At 44.6% G+C, this 13,073-nt stretch overlaps 1 protein-coding gene, 1 long non-coding RNA gene and 1 pseudogene across 3 annotated transcripts in view; 1 reads left to right on the top strand and 2 right to left on the bottom strand.

Moving 5' to 3' along the window:
• Positions 1-2,775: 2,775 nt before the first annotated feature.
• On the bottom strand, positions 2,776-3,886 carry LOC100581037 (annotated as a pseudogene).
• A 3,730-nt stretch (positions 3,887-7,616) lies between these two features.
• Positions 7,617-8,605, bottom strand: LOC115835316. Its single transcript, XR_004030307.1, has 2 exons — positions 8,378-8,605; positions 7,617-8,189 (listed from the first exon to the last, which is right to left on the bottom strand). It is a non-coding gene; the product is annotated as an uncharacterized LOC115835316 (long non-coding RNA).
• Positions 8,509-13,073, top strand: part of SEC23A (Sec23 homolog A, coat complex II component) — a 73,091-nt gene continuing 68,526 nt past the window's right edge. The window contains exon 1 of one of the 2 annotated variants that reach the window (XM_030813757.1): positions 8,509-8,675. The gene's annotated coding sequence lies outside the window, so the exon portion shown is untranslated. Of the gene's footprint in view, positions 8,676-9,200; positions 9,243-13,073 lie in introns of those variants that run through there. The other variant, XM_030813758.1, reaches the window with a different exon arrangement.

Genomic DNA, 13,073 nt, shown 5'->3' with positions numbered 1-13,073 from the left:
ACTGAACTACTTCTAGTGCCCTGTTTTTAGAGATTTATCGCCTGTTTTTAGTTTATGATGGAAAAATTCTTGTTTCAGTGTTTCTCACACGATTGGTTAGCTGTAGGAGTTACATGAGGATTGTGAAAACAGAACATTCTGTTGTGTGTTTATTGATGATGTGGCTGTTTATTGATGATGGAGGCATCTGTTAAGTCAACCTTACACAGCCAACTGCAGTTTATCTTTGTCTCTGTGTTTTCTTTTCTTTTATTATTTTCTTTCTTTCTTTTTTTTTTTTTTTTTTGAGACAGAGTCTCGCTCTGTCACCCAGGCTGGAGTGCAGTGGTACTGCTCACTGCCACCTCTGCCTCCCGGGTTCAAGCAATTCTCCTGCCTCAGCCTCCTGAGGAGCTGGGATTACAGGCACCCGCCACCACGCCTGGCTAATTTTTGCATTTTTAGTAGAGATGGGTTTTGCCATGTTGGCCAGGCTGGTCTTGAACTCCTGTCCTCAGATGATCTAGCTGCTTCAGCCTGCCATGTCTGTGTTTTCTATCCCTTTAAGTGGCTCAGTTATTCTCAAATGTTAGTGTGTATAAGAATCATCTGGCTGGACATGGTGGCTCACACCTGTAATCCCAGCACTTTGGGAGGCCAAGGCAGGCGGATCACTTGAAATCAGGAGTTTGAGATCAGTGTGGCCAACATGGTGAGACCCCTGTCTCTACTAAAAATACAAAAAATTAGCTGGGCATGGTGGTGTGCGCCTGTAATCCCAGCTACTTGGGAGGCTGAGGTGGGAGAATTGCTTGAACCCAGCAGGCAGAGGTTGCAGTGAGCCAAGATAGCGCCACTGTACTCCAGCCTGGGCGACGAAGCGAGACTCAGTCTCAAAAAAAAAAAAAAAACTGGAAGAAATTATATAAAATATAGAGTCCTTTATTTTACAGCTCTTTATTCCAGAGCTTCTGTTTCTGTTGATGGGGTGTGGGGCTAAGAAACTGACATCTTAAGAGGCATTCTAGGTGGGATTTTTTTTTCTTTTTGAGACAGAATCTTGCTCTGTCGCCCTGTTGCCCAGGCTGAGGGCAGTTGCGATCTTTGCTCACTGCAACCCCTGCCTCTCCTGTGTTTGAGCAAGTCTTGTGCCTCAGCCTTCTGAGGCCACCAAGCCTGGCTAATTTTTGTATTTTTAGGAGACACAGGGTTTTGCCACATTCCAGCTCTCCGACGCTGTTTTTCTCTTTCTCAGGGCTAAATCTTTTACATGGATTATCTCGTTTAATCTTCACGATACATGGCAATTTAAGTGGTAGTTACTATTGTTATCTTCATTTGCAGGTGAAGAAACTGTGCAACATGCCCAGATCATACAACAAGGAAGCAGTGGAATTGAGATTCTATCCTGGGCGCCAAGCCATTGCTCTAAATCTCTATGCTGCACAAGATACAGTTGAGTAAAGATTAGTAAGAACAAAAAAAAAACAACAACAAAAGACAAGTCCCAGGGAAGGTTCCTGTGAGTCTTCATGATCCACTGGCCATAAATTAGAGAGAGGCAATGAAGATTAAATGCGGAGAGATCCAGTTTGCTTCCTAGTCTTAGTACATTGCCATCTAGGCATGAGTAGTCTCCTTATCTCCGTTGTCTGAGAATGCTATCCTCTGGCTCTGAGGTCCAGAGCCACTAAGAGAGAATGCTGACTTGATGTCAGAAAATTAAGACAAGGTCTAGTTTAATTATGGAACATGAAACAGAAACTTTACTCCTCTTTTAAAGTAAAAATGAAAATCTGTTCCCTTTTAGAGTGGGATTTCCCTCTGTAGTTATATGGCTTTTTAATTACTCTTATGTTCTTTACAAATCAAATAAATAAACGATAAAAAGAAAAATAAACCTGCCAGTAGATATTCATGTTTTCTTTGGGCCACTGTAAATGGTTTAAGGGTCAATCAACAAATTTCATTTGTTTAGTTTTTTTTTTTTTTTTTTTTTGAGACGAGTCTTGCTCTGTTGCCCAGGCTGGAGTGCAGTGGCGCAATCTCGGCTCACTGCAAGCTCCGCTTCTGGGTTCACGCCATTCTCCTGCCTCAGCTTCCCAAGTAGCTGGGATTACAGGCGCATGTCACCATGCCTGGCTAATTTTTGTATTTTTAGTAGAGACGGGGTTTCACTGTGTTAGCCAGGATGATCTCGATCTCCTGGCCTCATGATCCGCCTGCCTCGGCCTCCCAAAGTGCTGGGATTACAGGTGTGAGCCACTGCGCCAGGCCCCTCATTTGTTTAGTTTTATAAAATTAACTTTTAAATTCTGGGATTGGTCAGAGTGGCAGAATGAAGAGATATTGGAGTATATCACTGTTGGGGCACTCTGTGGAATAGAGAAGATTGCTATTTGGGCCGAGCGTGGTGGGTCATGCCTGTAATCCCAGCACTTTGGGAGATTGAGGTAGGAGGATCACTTGAGCCCAGGAGTTTGAGACTAGCCTGGTTAAACCCCATCTATACAAAAAATACAAAAATTAGCTGGGCATCCTGGCGCGCACCTGTAAGTCCCAGCTGCCCAGGAGGCTTAGGTGGAAAGATCACCTGAGCCCAGGAGGTCCAGGCTGCAATAAGCTGTGATCCTGCCACTGTACTCCAGGCTAGGTGACACAGTGAGACCCTGTCTCAAAAATACATATAAAAGATAAACAATTGCTCTTTGAACAAGAGTTAGAAAATCTAGTCTTGTCAGCATTTAAAGAGGAAAAGACAGGCATGAAATGAAAACTCAGTGTTGTAGGTTTTTTTTGTTATTTAGTTTTTATCTCATAATCATAAACTTAACTCTGCAATCCAGCTAGGCATGGACGGAAACAAGGAAAACATGGAACCCAAAGGAAACTGCAGCGAAAGCACAAAGATTATAGGATACTGCGAGCAAATGGGGTGAAGGGGTGCTCTACTGGGCTACAGACAGAATGGTCTGGTGGTTAAGATAAAACACAGGTCAAACTTATTAGTTATCCACAGTCAGCAATGGTGATCTTGGTCTTGCCACTGGACCCAAAGCACTCCATGGCCTCCACAATATTCATGCCTTCTTTCACCTTGCCAAAGACCACATGCCTGCCATCCAACCACTCAGTCTTGGCAGTGCAGATGAAAAACTGGGAACTGTTTGTGATGGGTCCAGCATTTGCCATGGACAAGACGCCAGGACCTGTATGCTTTAGGATGAAGTTCTCGTTATTAAATTTCTCCCGGTAGATGGACTTGCCACCAGTGCCATTATGGCGTGTGAAGTCACCACCCTGACACATAAACCCTGGAATAATTCTGTGAAAGAAGGAACACTTAGAATCCAATCCTTTCTTTCCAGTGGTCAGAGCATGAGTTTTCTGCTGCCTTTGGAAGCTTTTCTGCAAACTGCTTGAAGGAGACACGGCCCAAAGGCTTGCTGTCAACCACGATGTTGAAGAACACGGTGGGGTTCACCACGGTTGATAGTACAGGGCTCCCGGCAGTGGTGTCTGCAAAGCCAGTGTTGTAGGTTTTAAATGAGCATCAGCACCCTGGGCTAGGGTGTTGTTAAGTGTGCCACTTCTCTTGTCCTCACATTCATTTGTCATGTATGGGGATTAGACTAAATGATCACAAAGGCTTATGTGAGTTTACAATTGTGTAATTTCCATGTGACTTATTAATTAGCCTTATTATATTTAATACAATTTTAGTCATTACGAGTGTAGAATAGAGGATCAGACAGATGTTATTCCATGAATATAACTTTAACACACTATTGGTGCTGAAAATTCAAAATTATAAGAAACTGAATATTGCTTTTTCAAGTGATTACTCCAAAAATAGTTGGCCAGTGCCTTAACCTGTCACTATCTGGACAAATGGAAGAGAATCCATGTTATAAAAAAACTACAAGTGCTTCATCAATACTAGAAAACAGAGTAAACCTAAAAAGGAAAAGTAGAGGTGAAAGCTCCATCTGGTGGTTAACATCTACAATTCCAAGAAATTGACATTATACTTCACTGACTGTAGCACTGGAACCTCAGTTTAGAAATATCTGTGGGTTCTGAAGTAGGAAGATTACTGGCTGTTATGTATTAACTAATATTTAATGGTGGAAGGCAAAGTCTTTCATAGAGTGTTTAGAATACTTGACTCAAGATAATCCCTGGGAAAAAAGTTGCAAGGTCAAATATCTTTAAGAAATGTTCTTGGCTATACATGTCTTTATTCGACCAGACTCTTTCCCTCTCTTTTTAGTCTCTGACATTTTAAGAAATGCCAGTTTGAGGAAATAGTGAATTTAGGAGTATTTGCTTTTAAAAGACTTTCTTTTGAAGGGAGCTTATATGAGATTTTATATTTTTTACAATCTCTTAGATGTTCTGACCTTCCTTTCACAGGAGTTAAAAAAAATTCCATTCCCTTTCTACCCTTCCTCAGGTCGAAACCTCGTAACCAGTATACTGGGAAAAATTATAGGTGTGATAGTTCATACCTATAATCATAACAATTTGGAAGGCTGAGGTGGGAGGATCCCTTGAGGCCAGGAGTTCAATTCCAACCTAGGCAACATAGCAACACCCCATCCCTATTAAAAAAGGCAAAAAAGGCTCACGCCTGTAATCCCAGCACTTTGGGAGGCTGAGGAGGGTGGATCACAAGGTCAGGAGATGGAGACCATCCTGGCTAACTTGGTGAAACCCAGCCTGTACTAAAAATACAAAAAAATTAGCTGGGCGTGGTGGCGGGCGTCTGTAGTCCGAGCTACTCAGGAGGCTGAGGCAGGAGAATGGCATGAACCCGGGAGGTGGAGCTTGCAGTGAGCCGAAATCGTGCCACTGCATTCCAGCCTGGGGGACAGAGTGAGACTCTGTCTAAAAAAAAAAAAAAAAAAAGAAAAAAAGAGGCCAGGTGCAGTGGCTCATGCTTGTAATCCCAGCACTTTGGGAGGCTGAGGTGGTCAGATCACTTGAGGCCAGGAATTCAAGACTAGCCTGGCCAACATGGTGACATCCCTGGAATTATAGGCGTGAGCCACTGCGCCAGCCTGACTTTCATCTTTTTTAAAGCATAGCTTGGAATAATTGATCGGTAAGGATGAAATAATTCTATGGATGATGAAGTAGCAGAACGTTTCAACATACAAAAAAAAAAATTAGTAAATCCCACGATGTGTCCTAGATGTATAAGAGTCCAATGGATCTATATAGGAATTGTAAATAGAATGAGTTTTATTCTACTTTTTAATTTTATGTATTTTATTTTTGAGACAGAATCTCACTCTATCGCCCAGGCAGTGGCATGGTCATGCAATGGCACCATCATGGCTCACTGCAGCCTTGACCTTCCTGGGTTGAGGTTACTCTCCCACCTCAGCCTCCTGAGTAGCTGGGATTAAAGGCACACACTACCACGCTCTGCTAATTTTTCCATTTTTTTTGGTAGAGATGGGGTTTCACCATATTTCCCAGGCTGGTCTTGAACTCCTGGGCTCAAGGGATCCTCTCCCTTCAGCTTCCCAACCTGCTAACATTACAGGTGTGAGTCACCACATCTATTTGTTTAGAAAATAAATTTTCTCTTTGTTGTTTGGAAGATGTCTATGAAGGAATAAAAATCATGAAATATCAATCCTTAAGAATAGAGCTCAAAAACAAAAAAACAACCCTGAAAGGCTAAAGTTGGGTCCAGTAAATCCTGATCCTGATAGTATATCCAAGGATTAAAGCCATTCATCTTTTTTTTTTTTTTTTGATACGGATTCTCGCTCTGTTGCCCAGGTTGGATGCAGTGGCATGATCTCGGCTCACTGCAAACTTTGCCTCCCGGATTCAAGTGATTCTTCTGCCTCAGCCTCCTGAGTAGCTGGGATTACAGGCGCCTGCCACTGCGCCTGGCTAATTTTTGTATTTTTAGTAGAAATGGGGTGTCACCATCTTGGCCAGGCTGGTCTTGAACTCCTGACCTTGTGATCCACCGCCTCAGCCTCCCAAAGTGCTGGCATTACAGGTGTGAACTACTGTGCCTGGACTTAAGTCATTCATCTTAAAGCACATGAAGACAGATGCAACTGAGTTTGTTACGCATCCTAACATCTATTTCATTGTAATAGGGAATTAAAACTTTGATCAACTGAAAACAAAGGAATGATGAGTTTTTGTGGCTTTTTTTTTGTTTGTTTGTTTTTTTTGAGATAGAATCTCGCTCTGTCGCCCAGGCTGCAGTGCAGTGGGGCGATCTCAGCTCACTGCAAGCTCCACCTCCCGCGTTCACGCCATTCTCCTGCCTCAGCCTCCCGAGTAGCTGGCTCTACAGGCGCCAGCCACTATGTCTGGCTAATTTTTTGTATTTTTAGTAGAGACAGGGTTTCACCGTGTTAGCCAGGATGGTCTTGATATCTGGACCTCGTGATCTGCCCATCTTGGCCTCCCAAAGTGCTGGGATTACCGGCGTGAGCCACTGTGCCTGGCCAGGAATGATGAGTTTTTAAAAAGACCTCATTGAGCTGGGTGGTAAAGATGCCTTTCTGGGAACCATGAAATGAATGAATCTACCAAAGGTACTATACTTTGATTTATTCCTCACTGAATTCCAGGATTTCTGTGGATCTTCTCATCAATGTTGCTATGGTCTGAATATTTGTGTCCCCCCAAACTCATAGGTTGAAATCCTAACTGCTAAGGTGATAGTATAGGGAGGTAAGGCCTTTGGGAGGTGAATAGGTCATGAGGGCTGGCCTTTCATGAATGGGACTAGTACCCTTGTAAAAGAAACCCCAGAGAGCTAGCCAGGCCCTTCTGCCATGTGAGAACACAGTTAGAAGGCACCATCTATGAATCAGAAAGCAGGTCCTCACCGGACACCAAATCGGCTGGCATCTTGATCCTGGACTTCTCAGCCTCCAGGACAGTGAGAAATAAATTTCTGTTGTTTATGAGCTACCCAGTTGAGGGCATTTGTTTTAGCAGCCTAAATGGACTAAGATCTTTTTACCCTACTCATTCTTAGATCTTGTCGCTTTTGGTGGGTGTACTTATTCCACCTTTATAACATCACCTCTGCTGTGTGCTGTCAAGAATCTTCATTAAGGTAGCACGTTGAACCTACTTTATTTGGAAGCCTACACTAATTTTTGGCTTTCGATTCCCATTGCCCTCTTCAGGATTGTATTACAATTTGACAAACAAATATCCTCTTCCACCTTCCAAAACAACTTTAGTATACTCATTATAGAAAGGGAAATATATATTTGGTGCTGCTGTCATTTTTTTTTTTTTTTTGAGACAGTCTCACTGTCACCCAGGCTGGAGTGCAATGGCGTGGCCTCGGATCACTGCAACCTCCACCTCCCGGGTTCAAGCAATTCTTCTGCCTCAGCCTCCCGAGTAGCTGGGACTAGAGGAGCGTGCCACCACACCCGGCTAATTTTTGTATTTTTAGTAGAGATGGGGTTTCACTATGTTGGCCGGGCTGATCTCGAACTCCTTACCTTGTGATCCGCCTGCCTCCGCCTCCCAAAGTGTTGGGATTACAGGCGTGAGCCACCGCGCCCAGCCTGGTGCTGCTGTCTTGTTTCTCATGAATATGAGCTTTCAAGAAGAGGGACTTGATCCTTTTTTCCATTCCATAAAATGCTGATATGGCTAAACTTTGCAGGCTTTTAGGTGTTGTCATACACGCAATTAATTCCATGGGCACTTAATTTCATTCCCCTCACTGAAGGATGGGGTTGCCGGAGACCACCAAGCTCCAATGTCTTACCAATCTGTTGCTTTCTCATTTTGTTCAACTTTTTTCTTGGAAAGAAAATCATTGAACATATCAAGATGAATCAGCCAAATATTATACTGTGTGTGTGTGTTTTGGGGGAGACAAGAGTTGAGGTGGCAGAGGCAATGTAGGAGGAAAAGACAGGCTAAAATACATAAATAGTTCGTGAATTCTTTCGGGCCTGGGATCTGGGCCTCCCTTGCCTGCATCATATCACCAGCATCTCAATTGTGTCTGGCACATAGTAAGTGTTCAGTAAACATTTGTTGTCCTAAATGAAACAATGAACTTTTCACTTTTTTCAGAGACGTGATTTGTGATTCTCGGAATCAACCAGGGTCCTAAGATGTCCTGGAGGCCGTCTCCATTTCTCTCGGTGAGCTAAGGTGTCCGAGTGGCACCAGTTCTCCACTCCTTCTGCGACCTGCAGGGAGTGGGATACGCTGTGGCTTTGGGGAGCGGGGAACGGCGCTCCCCCGGCGCCGCCCCTCTCCGGGTCCCGCTCTGCCCGGTCCCATGCCCCTCGGCCCCCCGGCTGCCTGGGTCGTCCGGGTTCTTCCGCCCCTCTGGCTGGGTCCCCGCTACGTCTCCTCCCTTCTCCCCTCTCGGTACCTTCGCCCGCCGCGCGCCTTTCTCAAATCCTCCGGTTATTAAGCTCAGGGGTCCGGTGGCCCGCCCCGGTAACTCTGCGCCCGCCCCTTCCTGCCCCCTTCCTGCCCTCAGGCCCCGTCCCCTCCCCTTGACGTGGCAGAGGCGGCGCCAGCCATGTTGGCCGGGCGGAGGTCTTCGCTGAGGCCCGGGGCGGGGTGGCGCCACCCCTGATTGCGGTGCCACGGACTGCTTCTGCTGGGCGGAGAGGACAGATTTTGCCAAGCGGAGGCTGCGACGGGTCCTGCAGGGGGACAGTAAGGTAAGGGCCGCCTCGTCTCCGCTCCTGGGGGACCGCAGGTGCGCAGCGGGGAGCGGGGGCGGGCTGGCGGCGGCGGGCTGGGGGCTGGGATCCTGGGGTGGTCCCGGCTCTGCCCTCTGGGTGCCCCGCGGCCAGCGAGGTGTGCTGGAGGCTGAGGCCCGGTCCGGCGCGGGGAGCGTTGAGCGCTGAGCTTGCCACCCTCTCACCCACTTCGCCCCCGGCCCCGGCCTCCTCCAGCTCCCCTGGATTAGGTGGAAAGATGGGAGTCGTGTGGAAAACGGTGGTTCGAGCATCTCGCCCAGCACCCACCGCCACCTCCTGGGCCACCCACCTCCACCCAAGTCCATCATCGCCTCTGGGCCCTTGGACTTACTGTTTCATTCCTTGCCAGATATGGAGTGTCCTAGACTTTGAACCCAATTGACTACGTCACCCGTAATTCAGCCTTGGAAGTTAAAGGGGTTAAAGGGGAAAAGAGCTAGGTAAAGATAATGCCTTGGGTTTTGATTAGTAAGAGTTCCGTTTTCCAACAGGACCAGGCCTATCTCACTGGGCTTTCTTTCTGCGGTAGGTAGTGTTTCCCGATTTGGTGGTAACGGTACTCCCTGAGGAAAGTCATAGTAAATCTACATCAGTCACTGAAGTGGGGTTGTGGAATTCTCGTTTTCACTTGAACTCCCTCAACCTCTACCCTCCAAAGCCGTGGATAACTAGCCAAATTAACTTGGTTTAAAAAGGTTTTAGATATAAATATAAATGCATGTTAAGTTTTCCTTCTCTTTCTCCTCTGGTAGTGAATGAACATAATTTCAGAAGTCCAGCTATTTTTTTTTTTTTTTTGAAACGGAGTCTTGCTCTGTCGCCCAGGCTAGAGTGCAGTGGCGCGATCTCGGCTCACTGCAACCTCCGCCTCCCTGGTTCAAGCGATTCTCCTGCTTCAGCCTCCCGAGTAGCTGGGATTACAGGAGTGAGCTACTATGCCTGGCTAATTTTTGTATTTTTAGTAGAGATGGGGTTTCACCATGTTGGCCAGGCTGGTCTCGAACTCCTGACTTCAGGTGATCCGCCCGCCTCGGCCTCCCAAAGTGCTGAGATTACAGGCATGAGCCACCGCGCCCGGCCAGAGTCCAGCTATTTTTAATTGACTTAACAGAATTTTAGAGTTAGTTAGGACCTTGTGATTTTCTAGTCCAAGTCTCTTATTTTGCTGATGAGAAAAACGGAGGATTCAGAGAGGTTAAATTGTCCAAGATCGTAAGAAGACAATTCATTGAGGATTTTAGAAGTGAAAAGTAGGAGACAAATTTAACTCGCAACTAACAAGTACATCTAATTGGAAGGAACTCAAATTTACTTGGCAAGTACTTTTTCAATTAGATATGAATAAAAGGGCTTAAATTAGAATATTGAAAAACTATCATAGGGAAAGTCTTTTTTTTTTTTTTTTTTTGAGACGGAGTCTTGCTCTGTCACCCAGGCTGGAGTGCAGTGGAACAATTTCGGCTCACTGCAACCTCCGCCTCCCAGGTACAAGCTAAGCTATTCTCTTGTCTCAGCCTCCCGAGTAGCTGGAACTACAGGCGACCGCCACCACGCCTGGCTAATTTTTGTATTTTCAGTAGAGACGGGGTTTAACCATATTGGCCAGGCTGGTCTCGATCTCCTGACCTCATGATCCACCCTCCTTGGCCTCCGAAAGTGCTGGGATTACAGGCGTGAGCCACAGTGCCCGGCCAGGGAAGTCTTACTTTTAAAAGACTTGGGCACATATTTGATATACTAGGTTAAAGGGACATAATGGTTTGCTTCTTAGCTTTTAGCTCTATTATGATAAATTATTTAACTAAAGTATATTGTACTGAAATCGGACATTTCTTTGGAATAGTCTTTTGTGTTTTGTGTCACTTTTTTAAAAAAATAAAGACTAGTGGCCGGGTGCGGCGACTTACGCCTGTAATCCCAGCACTTTGGGAGGCCGAGGCAGGCCGATCACCTGAGGTCAGGAGTTCGAGACCAGCCTGGCCAACATGGTGAAACCCACATCTCTACTAAAAATACAAAAATTAGCCGGGCGTAGTAGCTCGCGCCTGTAATCCCAGCTACTCGGGAGGCTGAGGTGAGAGAATCACCTGAACCTGGGAGGTGGAGGTTGCAGTGAGCCGAGATTGTACCACTGCACTCCAACCTGGGTGATAGAGTGAGACTCCATCTCAAAAAAGAAAAAAAAAAGAGACTAATATGCTAAGTCTGCATTCTAATATAGTGTGTGGAATAATATTTCTTTGGTTTAATACTTTTATGCAAACATGTTAGTATTAGGAGAGAGAGTGCTAATCAAATAATATCATTTTATGAAAAGCTAGCTTGTGGCTGGGCGTGGTGGCTCACACGTGTAATCCCAGCGCTTTGGGAGGCCCAGGTGGATGAATCATCTGAGGTCGGGAGTTCGAGACCAGCCTGACCAACATGGAGAAACCCCATCTCTACTAAAAATACAAAAATTAGCCAGGTGTGGTGGCTCGTGCCTGTAATCCCAGCTACTCAGGAGGCTGAGGCGGGAGAATTGCTTGAATCCAGGAGGTGGAGTTTGCGGTGAGCCGAGGTCACGCTATTGCACTCCAGCCTGGGCAACAAGAGCGAAACTCCGTCTCAAAAAAAAAAAAAAAAAAGTAAAGTTGGCTTGTAAAAGGACTTTATTTCAGATATGCCATTGTCGGACGTGGGACTAAGCCTGGCAAATTTTGTACTTGAATTCGTGATTTTAAGATTGCATGACTCCTACTGTGGAAAGGTGAGGGAAGTCAGGGAAGTGTTGTGCATAGCCGTGTAATTGGACCAATTAAGAAACAGGTGGGATTTTCTTCAAACTACTGCTGGAATGTGGGAATGTAAGAAGTGTAACAGATATGATTTAGCAAGCAAATTGATCTTAGCAGGGAGATTGAGAGGAAAAAATGTGGAGTAGAGAGTTGTGCCCAAATATCACTCAGGTGATATTTAGTATGTCTTAATAAGTAAGAATGTGGAGATACAATCCAGCCTTTTAACCTGTTGTAGAAAGTTAAACCTGGTTGTTGTCTGTGTGTGAATGTCTTCCTGCTAAGACTCTGGAACCTTTCTTAGTGAGGTTTCCTAATGGTCCTAAGGCAATGGTTTTCAGAACCCCTAACTTAAACATTATTGAGTATCCAAAGAGAAAAAAAAGTGGCTAAATAGAAGACAGGTGGGTTTTCATATCTGTTTCTGCAGTTTATTGTGATATATTGTTTTGGTTGAATTGTGTGAAGGATTAATTAATAAATTAAAAGGTTAATTGCAGTGTGGAATCTGAAAGCTTAGGAGTGAACTTTTTCTACTTTGTTACCTTAAAACCCATTGGCCTATTCTACACTTTGAATGGATCATCTACCCATGCGTGATATTTTAACATCACAAGTTGACCGTTTGGAAGATATTGCTTCACTGAGTAATGTATATCTTCTAAATGTTAATACATTTTGTTATATACTATCAAACAAATTACATTAATACCAACAATGATCTCATCAGAAAAATCTTTACATATTAGGAACTTGTCAAGCTTATGGTAGCAGGCACAAGTTTTAAAACAATTTAATGGCAGGGAGCGGTGCCTCATGCGTGTAATCCCAACACTTTGGGAGGCCGAGGCTGGCGGATCACGAGGTCAGACAATTGAGATCGTCCTGGCCAACATGGTGAAACCCTGTCTCTACTAAAAATACAAAAAACTAGCTGGGTATGGTGGCACACACCTGTAGTCCCAGCTACTCGGGAGGCTGAGGCAGGGGAATCGCTTGAACCCAGGAGGCAGAGGTTGTAGTGAGCTGAGATTGCCCCACTGCGCTCCAGCCTGGCGACAGAGTGAGACTCCGTTTCAAAAAAAAAAAAAAAAAAAAAAACGCAAAACAATTTAATATTGGCTTGAAAGCTCAAATTTTTATCATTGGCAAAAAATACTATAAGTTGTTTTATATGAAGTGATAGGTTTACTTCATACATTTTTGAGAAAATACCTGCGTAGTACCTAAGTACTAGTTATGTACTGTCCTTGGGAGAATTGAGAAAACAGTCATTCAAAATATTTTTTGTTTTGTGTTTCAGCTATTTTAATGCCTTTTGCAGATGTGTTTTAGATGTATTTTTTTTTTGTTATGGCACATTAGAATTTTTATTTTTTCTTAATAACATTGGATTTCTTATGACTTATTTTTTGTCAAATGTAGTCATCCCTGTTCTGATTTCATTTTATTTTATTAAAAATTTTTTTTTTTTTTTTTTTTGAGAAGGAGTCTCTGTCGCCCAGGCTAGAGTGCAGTGGCATGATCTCGGCTCACTGCAGCCTCCACCTCCCGGGTTCAAGTGATTCTCCTGCCTAAG

This window comes from Nomascus leucogenys, chromosome 1a (assembly GCF_006542625.1).
Source record: "Nomascus leucogenys isolate Asia chromosome 1a, Asia_NLE_v1, whole genome shotgun sequence".
Lineage (NCBI taxonomy): Eukaryota > Metazoa > Chordata > Mammalia > Primates > Hylobatidae > Nomascus > Nomascus leucogenys.
Note: the sequence above shows the minus strand (reverse complement) of the source record. Positions and strands in the feature narration are given on the sequence as shown.